This window comes from Sebastes fasciatus, chromosome 20 (genome assembly GCF_043250625.1).
Source record: "Sebastes fasciatus isolate fSebFas1 chromosome 20, fSebFas1.pri, whole genome shotgun sequence".
NCBI classification, from domain to species: domain Eukaryota; kingdom Metazoa; phylum Chordata; class Actinopteri; order Perciformes; family Sebastidae; genus Sebastes; species Sebastes fasciatus.
Window position 1 is genome coordinate 20,722,091 of NC_133814.1, and position 11,070 is coordinate 20,733,160.

The window sequence follows — 11,070 nt, forward strand, 5'->3', positions numbered from 1 at the left end:
AAACATATAACTGAGCATATAAGGATGTAAAGGTGCCTTTAACCTACAGTTATGGTGCATATATATACAGTATAGTGGCATATATAAACAACATGAAATGACTGTTTATGCAAAATAGCATGCTTTTATTTTGAAAACCAATTTACTAGCTTCCGGTATTGTCCTATGTTTGAGTTGCTTGACTCACCTGGACTGCGGTGTCTCTCACTCCCACACACACACACGCACACGCACACGCACACACACACGCAAACACACACACACACACACACACATCATTACCCTACAAACACCAGTAGTAGCACACTTTTGCTCACAATCTGCCCTAAAGCAAAGGACATTAGGGTCTACTATAATTAAATTACTAAATATAAAAAGCACTACACAAACACCCAGCAAACTATAAATTTCATTCAATGTCAGTGACATCATAGTTTTTTTTGCAATTGCCAAGACACATAAACTGACATGTAGCCTCATGTAGCCTACTTATTGACCAGGTATGCTGAACTACAAGCACATTGTCAAATTCATTGTAAAGCAGACTATCTAAAACACACTTTTACAAGCAGTTATCTACTTTAGACATTCAAAACTAAAAGCCTGTGTGTGTTTGCTAAACTATTGAAATACTTACAATCAATTATCAATCACCTGCTCCCAGAATGCACCTGTGAAAGGACCTGTAACCAATTACATCACTTAGAAATCAGAGCTTGAACGCTATAAATAGGATTCAGGTTTGCTCTTTGGTGTGCAACAACAATGGAGGCCAATTTTGGAGACAGAGTTAGAGGAGTTTAATTACAACATACTTCATTTTATTTACAGTACAATACAGTAACTATGTTCACGTCATCATCAGTTAAAGTAATTGTGTCTGATACTGTTATATATTGAGTATTGACAATAAACAAATGTGTTTGTTTCCCCATTGCATTTGTGTTCATAGTCTTTATTTACATGCATAAATGCCAAAGACTCAATTATGAGGTGTTTGTGTGCAAAGTTGTAATGCAAAAATATAATTTTTGTTATATTTTGGAGTTAAGTGTTTGCTTTTGCAGGAGAGGCAAGATATTTTGTAGTTTATGTTTTTGATTTTAATGTGCACATTTTGTTTATAGTACAATACAGTAACTATGTTCATGTCATCTTCAGTTAAAGTAATTGTGTTTGATACTGTAATAAATATTGAGAATAAACACATTTGTTTGTTTAGTCTTTATTTACAGCATGCTACAATGACTAGATGATAGTGTTTTAGCAGATAAGTGTGTAGTTGGCATGTGGAAAGAACTACTTATTTGGTGTTTGTGTGAAAAGTTTTGATGCAAAAATACCATTTTGTTTGTATATTTTTGAATTGTTTGCCTTTGCAAGAGATGCAAGATATAGTGTATTTTATGTTTTTGGTTTTCATGTGTAGAGTTTTGACAAAGACAGTCAGCTTCAGTGTGTTTTAGCTTGAACACTAAGAACACTTAAGGTCTATTATTGAGCAGTGTTCAATAATGTCTAAATAAACAGGCTGAACCAGTGTGGTTGGGTTGTAAAGGGATTACAGTACAGAGGCCTACAGTACGATGGTTTGTGATGAAGATAAAGTACCCTAGATTACCAGCCTGTTCCAGCACAACCGGTTCTTTGCTCTGTATTCTAAATATGTAGAACGAGGTCATACCTGACTAACCTCAACCCTCTCAGGCAAGCCTTTCTGCTCCAGAGGAGTAAAACAAGGCTATACATATAGTCTCACTGAGAGTTTCTAATCTGTGGTGGTGAAAGTCACCGAGTTTTTTTTTACACATAGACAAGAAAATGAGATAAGAAGCATTACTAATAATAATTTGCTCGGTATTTTTAGAGTTGAACTCTGACTCACCCTCCGGTCCCACATACATACCACATGTCCACACTTGCTATTGTATAATTAACATTAAATCAATCATGCTCACAGTGACAATGTTCACTTGCTGATAATTATCAAGTATAATATTTACAATGTTGGCTATCATATCATTTGCTAAATAATGCCAGATACAAAGTACGGCTGAGGCTGATGGGAATGTCATTAGTTTTGCAGGTATTTGGGTATACACCAAAGTACTGGACAAATTAGATGAAATGGGGTCACCAAAGTTATTACAATTCATCATCTGGGGTGCATGAATGTGTGTTAAAAAAAAATCATGTCAATTAAATTCAATAGTTGTTGAGATATTTTAGTCTAGACCGAGGCTGGCAGGCGATTAAAAGCAAAAAAGAAATCTATTGAAATAAAAGACACAACTGAATAGAAAGGTGCTATTTAAACAAATAAAACAGTTCATTTAAACTTGAAAAATTAGAGCTATAAAAGTATAACTTATAACAAGGTTTATGAAAGTGGTGGACATAATTTATTATAAGTACAGCATTCATAATGCTTTATACCTCCATGCCAAAGTGACAAAGAAGAATGTGAGTCCTGGATCACACAGCACATTATAACTACCATTACTTTAGCAAGTTATAAAGACACATAGAGAACTGCTCTAACATATTAGATTAGATTATAGAGTTTCTGAAATGGAATAGTGTCTTATATGCACTGAAACAAAAAAACTGAAAATACAAAAACATGGAATAAAGTGTCAGTCTACTCCTACTTATATATATATATACCAAGTATATAAACTGTCTGCATGCAAACCAGCAGCTAACCAGATAAGCATACATCCGTCAAACACAAACACACTCCTACATGTTTTGCCTTGGTTGACTTATTCACTCTGCAGCACATTTCTTAATTTTTCCTTAATTTCCAAATAGCTGAACTCCATTTGCGAGGAAATTGGATTCACTGAACTGGGCGTCTTTGTGAAGCTTGTGGGGCTCCAGCAATCAGGCATGATGGGAATGGAGGAAAATTGTCCCGCACTTATCTGGCCACTAGAGAATTCGAGAAGAGTTGTTACAGTAATTGATAATTGTGTGTGGGTTGAATGTAGCGTGTCTGTTGATAATGACTCCCAAATTCAAACCTCGGAGTCTGCTCCGGAGCACGGGGGGGGACATTGTGTTCCCGCTGCTCTCTGCTCCTGGCTGGGCCAGGCCTGGCCGGGGCGTGCGTGCCCAAGATGCCTATCATACCCCGAAGCAGCCAGCATATCTCCAATTATGTTGTGTTGGCTCATAATGACCTCCCTTCTGCGTCCACTGTGAGCTCATTTTATCCATAAACATGCCGGATGGAGATAATTGGTGAAAAGTAATTGGTCAATGACGCTGCAACTCATTTCACTCAGAAATGGCCCCTAGATCTCTGCCATTTGAGAGTCCATTTCCTGAATGTGAAACTGCAGCACTCCCCATTATGATACATTAGGCAAGTGCAGAGGAAGCCAGGAAAATACATTTTTTAAGGTTTTCCCAGGTGCACTATATAATTGGATTCATGTACTTACTTGATATTCCCATTTGTGCACTTTGCATTTGATTTACATGATGTACAGTATTTTCTGTAGAGTAGGCTAAGCTCTCTTTGCATGTTTCTTTCCTTGATTTATTCAACAGCAATCTCTCAGCATTTTTTTTGTGTGTTTGCAGTTAGAAAAACAATAAAAGTGATAAAAATCTTGCAAAGAAACAAGTAGGCGTTCGCACCCCAAATCCCCAGCCCAATATAATCTAACTAAAACCAATGCTGAGCAAGGAGGAAAAGTGCTTAACCAAAGCAAAACTGCACAATTGAAGTAGGGGGAACAAGGGGAATGACCAAGTGACACCTGATCCCAAACACACTGTTTTACCTTGATCTGCTGCTCTCTCAGTGTCGGGAGAGGAACAAACAAAACCACATATCATGTGCTTTGTGCTCTCTGACCTGCCTCCGAGCTCAGTGACTCAGTAGTAAATGAAAAGGTTGTTACCATATGAACATCAGCAGATTATTAACACAAGCTGGAGAAGAAAAGTATTTAATCAGAAACAGACGTTTTTATGTGGTTGAGTGATACAAAGGACAATAATTAATATGATTAGTTTAAAGGTCAGGGAGGTCAAAGTTAACACGATAATAACGCATTAACGCACATTTGTTTTAACGGCACTCATTTTTTTAACACATTAATGCAACTTGTGATTTTTAGGTTGTAGCATGCTCAGTTTTAAAGTTACTAGCTTGTCGTGAAGCAGGCTAAATAACGTTCCAAACTTGCGCTTCATTTTGGCGAGGAAAAACTGGCATGGCCATTTTCAAAGGGGTCCCCTGACCTCTGACCTCAAGATATGTGAATGAAAATGAGTTCTATGGGTACCCAGGAGTCTCCCCTTTACAGGTATGATCACTTTATGATAATCACATGCAGTTTGGGGCAAGTCATAGTCAAGTCAGCACACTGACAAACTGACAGCTGTTGTTGCCTGTTGGGCTGCAGTTTGCCATGTTATGATTTGAGCATATTTTTATGCTAAATGCAGTACCTGTGAGGGTTTCTGGACAATGTTTTTCATTATTTTGTGTTGTTAATTGATTTCCAATAATAAATATCTGCATACATTTGCATAAAGCAGCATATTTGCCCACTCCCATGTTGATAAGAGTATTAAATACTTGACAAATCTCCCTTTTAGGTACATCTGATATTATCAGGTGAGTGTTGTCTGATGTGTCCTTTCATGTCTCAGCAAAGCTAATAAACAATGTTGAACCTTTGAAATCTGGAATAAAACATCAAATTATTTGAAAATGTAAGAAAAATAACACAACATGGAAGAGAGAGTAGAGAAATGTCAATGTCTGATGGGTGATTTAATGATAATTTTGATGGACGGCAGCTATAAACTGTATATCCGTTGCAGCTGCTGAGTCCATATTGTCACATAAAAGAGTTTGTCCCACAGCTGAACAGAGCATATGGTTTTTATTCTCCCCCTAATCAAGGACAAGACGATTATGAATCATATTTCCATATGTGTTGTCATAACAAAGCAGTCAGTAACGGTCTACATGTGTCCCTTCTTATCTTCACTAATCTCCAAGAGACAGAGTGAAGTATTTCTGTAGGTTCAGTCAGAAAAGCTTCACATTTATAGTCAGAACATGTCACTTGATATGAATATTAACATTTTTGGCGTGGCCCCACGTTGGCTGTGTTTATTTTCTGCAGGAATTCAGCTTCTTTTGTCGTTAATGTCTGGAGCTGCAAGGTGCCAAAGACTCCCTCAGCCGTCTAATCTGGGCACCACTGTGCCAAAGGGATTTTTTTCGTCATTTATTGAATAGTGCACTCACTTTGATCCCCATTATCAAACGCTGTCCTTTTGTAATTGAGGCGCTTAATTAAAATATGCAATCGTTTCATTCAGAGTGTGAGAGGAATATTCAATAGAAAAAACTTTTCCATCCACGTTTGCTGACAGAAAATGGCCTTGAAATGATCACACTCAGCATCAGTAGCATGTGCTTGGCTCTATTTTATGTGTATCTCGATGATCAGATCAGATAATCAGCTTAACTGACCATGCTTATGCCCGATAATGCTTTAATTAACTGCTGCACTGGGCGACCACTGGCTCTGGGTTTCTGCGCTCATGAAGCAGACGGTCAGTGTGTGCACACAGTCTGAGCAGATTAGGCGGAGAGGGGCCTCCTTTGAAGGTGGCCATGCAGACGGCTAATTTGAGAGTGAATGGGCATTTTCTTTGGCGAGGCTGTGGAGTATGCCTGGATGGCTGGGCAAAGCTGTCTCCATCTCCCTTTCTCTCTCAGAGTGAATTAAAAGAACGTCTGGTGTGAGGTGCTGGAGCCCTGCCAGGAGCCTCATTTATCCCCGGTGTAGGGCGCTAATTCTGCTCAAGAGGAATGAGGCCCCCCACTCATTAAAACCAGAGATGGCTGCCCCTCAAAGCCCCATTTCCTCCACTATTCACTCCACTTTCCTGACCGCACAAACTCATCACTCTCACCACTGTAAGTATGCTCTTATAGTCACCCACACCTGCTCGCTCATTAAGCCTCCATGATTCTTCCAGGTGCCATGGAGAATTATGTTTATTCGCTTTCTTGTTGAGAGTTAGACAAGAAGATCAAGACCGCACTCATATCTGCATGATAAATAAGAAGCTACAGCCAGCAGCCGGTTAGCTTAGCTTGGCATAAAGACTGGAAGCAGGGGGAAACAGCTAGCCTGGCTCCAGGAAGTCACTGCGTCCAGCCAAGAAAACATAACAACCTATAAAACCACAACTTGTTGTGTTTACACTTTCAGCTTTTGTACAAACAAGATTTAACAGCCGATTAGACTGTTGTCAGGCTATTAAATAGGCATTATCAGTCACTATAAGCCCGATAGATGTGGGTGAATAGGGGCCTACTACACCCACTAGTAGGTTTTGTCATCTATTCACAGGGTAGATCACTGAAAGAAGGTATACAAGAGTGTGAAACCAAAACTTAACAAAGTGTATTTTTTTGCCTAAACCTAAAGAAGTTGTAGTTTCATTGCCTAAACCTAGAGAAGTTGTAGTTTTGTTGCCTTTCTGTTGCTTAAACCTAAAGAAGTTGTAGTTTTATTGCCTAAACCTAAAGAAGTTGTAGTTTTGTTGCTTAAAATGTGACATTTCATTCAGTTTTACATGATAGAACATGTTGCTTTTACGTTTCACTTTCACTTTTACAACATAGGCGTAGAAGGCCCCTAATGACCCATATCTATGGTGCTTTTAGCGACTGATAACGCCTATTTAATGGCCTGATAATAGTTGAATCGGGTTGATATAACGTGTTAGTTAGTGTGTTTTAGAGGTGCTAGTAGATAAATTTTGTTACCTTTGAGCAGAGCCAGGCTAGCTGTTTCCAGCTGATTCCAGTCTTTGTGCTAAGCTAAGCTAAAGCTGCTGGCTGTAGCTTCATATTTATCATACACACATGAGAATGGTATCGATCTTCTCATCTAACTCTCGGCAAGAAAACGAATTCGCGTATTTCCCAAAATGTTGAACTGTTTTTCCAGCATCCAGAGCCACAGAGTAAGATGGTGCACCACCCTCTCCAGTCCCCTCGGGGCTCTTGAACAGCCTCCATACCCATGGTGCCAGTGCAGATTAAGTCCCTCAGTGCTCTCTTTGCTCAGACCTCAGTTGTTACATAAACCCCCGGGCACGCTGGTGTCTCTCTAAAGCTTTCAAATGGCCAGTCGAGCACACCGAGACAGCAGGTGTTTACAGTACAGCTCTGTCACTGGGGGTGGATGGTCAGCTAACGGCCCGTTGCTAATGCGACATGACAGTTCAGCATTTGAGACGTGAGCACACGGTATCCTCAGAGTGACAGGAGGATCAGGAGGGCCACGTTAACCAGGAGAGTAATGGCTATCAGCATGGATGCTGCAGCTGGTGTGAGACAACTCAATAGGAGTGCACCAAAAAAAACATGCTGGTTGACCTTTAGATGTTTGTAGGTGAACCACTCTACCCGCCACCCACAGAGAGGTGAAACACTGCAGGTATTCTCCAAGGGGTCCAGCTCACGTTGAGTGCATTCAGCTGCACTTTACTGTCAAAGGTCTTTACAGTTCAAAGTCACACATGTCACACATGTATTAAAGCAGCAGAAAGCAGAATGTTTTTGGCATCGTTGGGCAAAAATTCCATAATAACCTTTCAGCATATTGTAATTCAAGTGTTCTGAGAGAAAACTAGGCTTCTGCACCTCTTCATGACTCTGTTTACAGACTTTAAAACATTTAGCCTGTGACGGTAGACTTTGGCCAATCACAGGTATTTCAGAGAGAGAGCGTTCCTATTGGCTGTGCTCCGGCTGGTAGGTGGTGCTTGGTATTTCCTCAACTGATCTCAACATGGCTACCGGGTCACAAACGTTCTCATTTTACAGCTAAACAGTACACAACGAGATGTTTCTGAAAACATTTGAGTAGAGAAATAGGTATTACAGTTACAGAATATTGATTCATATTTGATCAGCGCTGCCTAGTTTGACCGCTTGATCGGAGTTTGCGAGTGATTGACAGCTGCTCAGAGACGGCAAGGCTCCAGATCAGCTCTGATTGGTTGTTTTCCTCCGGTCTGTGAAATCTTGCAGATTCCATTAGGAGCATCGGAGGACACCGGAGGACACAGAGGCACATGTTTTTTTTTCAGATTACCTGTCTCTACTGCTTTACTTTCAGAATATAGTGACCGTTTTATAAAAAATAACTTTATTGAATCATATTTGCTCCATTTCTACCCACTGGTACTTTCAGTTGACACATTTAGTTCAGGAGTATTTACGACAGCAGGACGGTGTTTGTGGGGTCGAATCAATAATAAACTACAGTGTGTGTGTGTTCATAGTACTGAAGGAACATGTCATCCAGAGCAACAGTGTGGCTCATTGATGGGTTTGTAATAATTCTTTGGACAACACTGGCACAGAGGAATAGAAGAAATTAGGCTTTGGCTTCACAGTTTTGATGAGATTTGTTGGCAATGATAAAAATGTAGAAAATGTCGAACCTTTAAGTTTCACAAAGAGAGCTGCAACACGAGCCTTCTCCTGGTCTGGGAGCACAGAGAGGAGGATGTGCACATGGTTATTAATATACACAGAGGCAGCATACTGTTGGGTAATGTGGGTCAAACATGCAGAGTGCACGTGAGGAAGTGAGGCAGAGTAACCCCCCCCCCTTCATGTCCTGACATTAAGGGGATGGAGGGGCATCTTGAATCAGCTTTGAGTCTGAAACGACCTCTGGTCTGTCTGTAAGCGGCGTGGGTCCTCAGCACGCTCTGGCTGCAAATACACAGAGAAACAAAGCGTGCACTTTGTGTTGCTATGATGGGAACGGTGTTATTTATTATCAGTAGAATCAATGTGTCCGATGCAAACACTGTGCAATGACCCCGGTGGAAGTACTGGGTTCCACTTCCCACAAGGATAAGAAGAGTTACTGTGCTTGATTCAAAAGAAGACTGTAATGTGACAGACGCAGTGTACTGATGAACGTGCTGCTCTACATACTCGCTGTGCCCCTCCATGCACTCAATGTTCTCCCAGCATGTTCTGTCATACTTTCTATTTTAATGTCAGTCTGGGTCAAGTGATGTTCTCACTCTCTCTTTAAGCTGCTAAATGTGGGGTATATCAAACAAATTCAAAACTAACTACCAGAATGTTTAGAACATTCTCAAAGGACTCAAACGTTCCACTTACTCTTTTAGTCTGAAGCTTTTGACTGTATCACACTGTCTTCATCAGCAAGTGAGTTCACTCAGTTGTAATTGGACTGTAGATGTTTAAACATTACATTTTTCTGAGCACTTTTAAAACTTCTCAACCATACCAATAGTGATTTTTGAGTGTAAGCTATAATGGCCCTGGTGTGTTTATCACATAATCAAAGACACACATTGTTTTCTATAAAGAAGATTTTTTATTATAAATAAATAAATATATATTTATTTTATGTGCCATTTAAATAGTTCCTGTCTCTCTCCAATGTGCTGTATTGTACTATTCAATAAAAGCAGAAAATATTTATAAAGAATTAATTTGTTGTTGCATTAAAGATAGAAAGCACACGCTTACTATAAGACACTAACAGGTGCATGCATAAACATGCCTTTAAAGGACTACTTTGACATTTTGTGAATTATGTTTATTCTAGGGCTGTCAATCCATAAAAATATTTAATCCCGATTAATCGCATGATTGTCCATCGTTAATTCAGATTAATCACAAATTAATCGCACATTATTCATGTGTTCATAATTAACCTTAAAGGGAGATTTGTCAAGTATTTAATACTCTTATCAACATGGGAGTGGGCAAATATGCTGCTTTATGGAAATGTATGTATATATTTATTATTGGAAATCAATTAACAACATAAAGCAATAACAAATATTGTCCAGAAACCCTCACAGGTACTGCATTTAGCATAAAAAATATGCTCAAATCATATCATGGCAAACTCCTGACTTGCCCCAAACTGCATGTGATTATCATAAAGTGGGCATGTCTGTAAAGGGGAGACTCGTGGGTACCCATAGAACCCATTTATACTCACATATCTTGAGGTTAGAGGTCAAGGGACCCCTTTGAAAATGGCCATGCCAGTTTTTCCTGCTGTTGCTGTTACATATGACATCTGTAGCTTCACTCTAGCTCTAAAACTGAACCTGCTACAGCCTCTGAAAGACAGTAAAGTCGGTCAGGATCGCGGGTCTCAGCGGGTTAATAAAGAATAAAAATACTTCTTCTACTTTCCTCCAAATGCTTCTCATATTTTCTGAGCTGTTCTTGCTCTAATCAATATAATACTGTCTCGCCACCGTGTCCAAAAGGAAACACACTACCATAAAACAAGATCAACTGAAAATGCTCTGAATATGATCCGGTCTTGAAAGTTGAGTAAAGTCCCTTTGCAGAGCCAAAGCTCCCAGCAGATTAACTCTGATTGAAGGTCCTGAAATTACCTCCAGACTCGGTCAAATAGTTGGCTTAATGAAGGGCAGCTAATGGGGCGGAGAGCTATGCATGCAAGTCATGTATCCATGCGTCCCATCAGCAGCAGTGCTGGGAGCAGCTGCAGCCTCCAGTTAATTTTTTCGCTGACTGCTATAATGCCTGGATTTGTCCTTGTTTGTGGAATCAGTTCATGAAGTAGATGTCTTTCTAATACTCCAGTCTGATCGGGATGTTTTCAGTGGATTTTAGGTCAAACGCTTCACAAGAGAAAGGGTTTATCTGCAGCTGAAACATCTCGTTTGAGCCTCATTTGCTTCACATCCTCTCATATCTCGTAGCGTCTTGATGATTGGAATTCTTTTGGTCTCTGCACATGTTTGTTTCCTTCACGATTAAGAGCTGCGTAACTCAAGTTGTTTCATGCTCTCCAGATGGCAGCTATTTGAATAGGCATGCAAAGCTCTGATCTGCACAGGCCAGTCAAAACAAAGAATCTGACGTACACAGCGTTTAGGCCTGTATATTTCCACCACCTGTTTACTCTGAGAAAAGAAATAGAAAACTTCAGCTATTATCTTTTAAAACTTCCTTGGATGAAGCTCAGTGAAGTATGC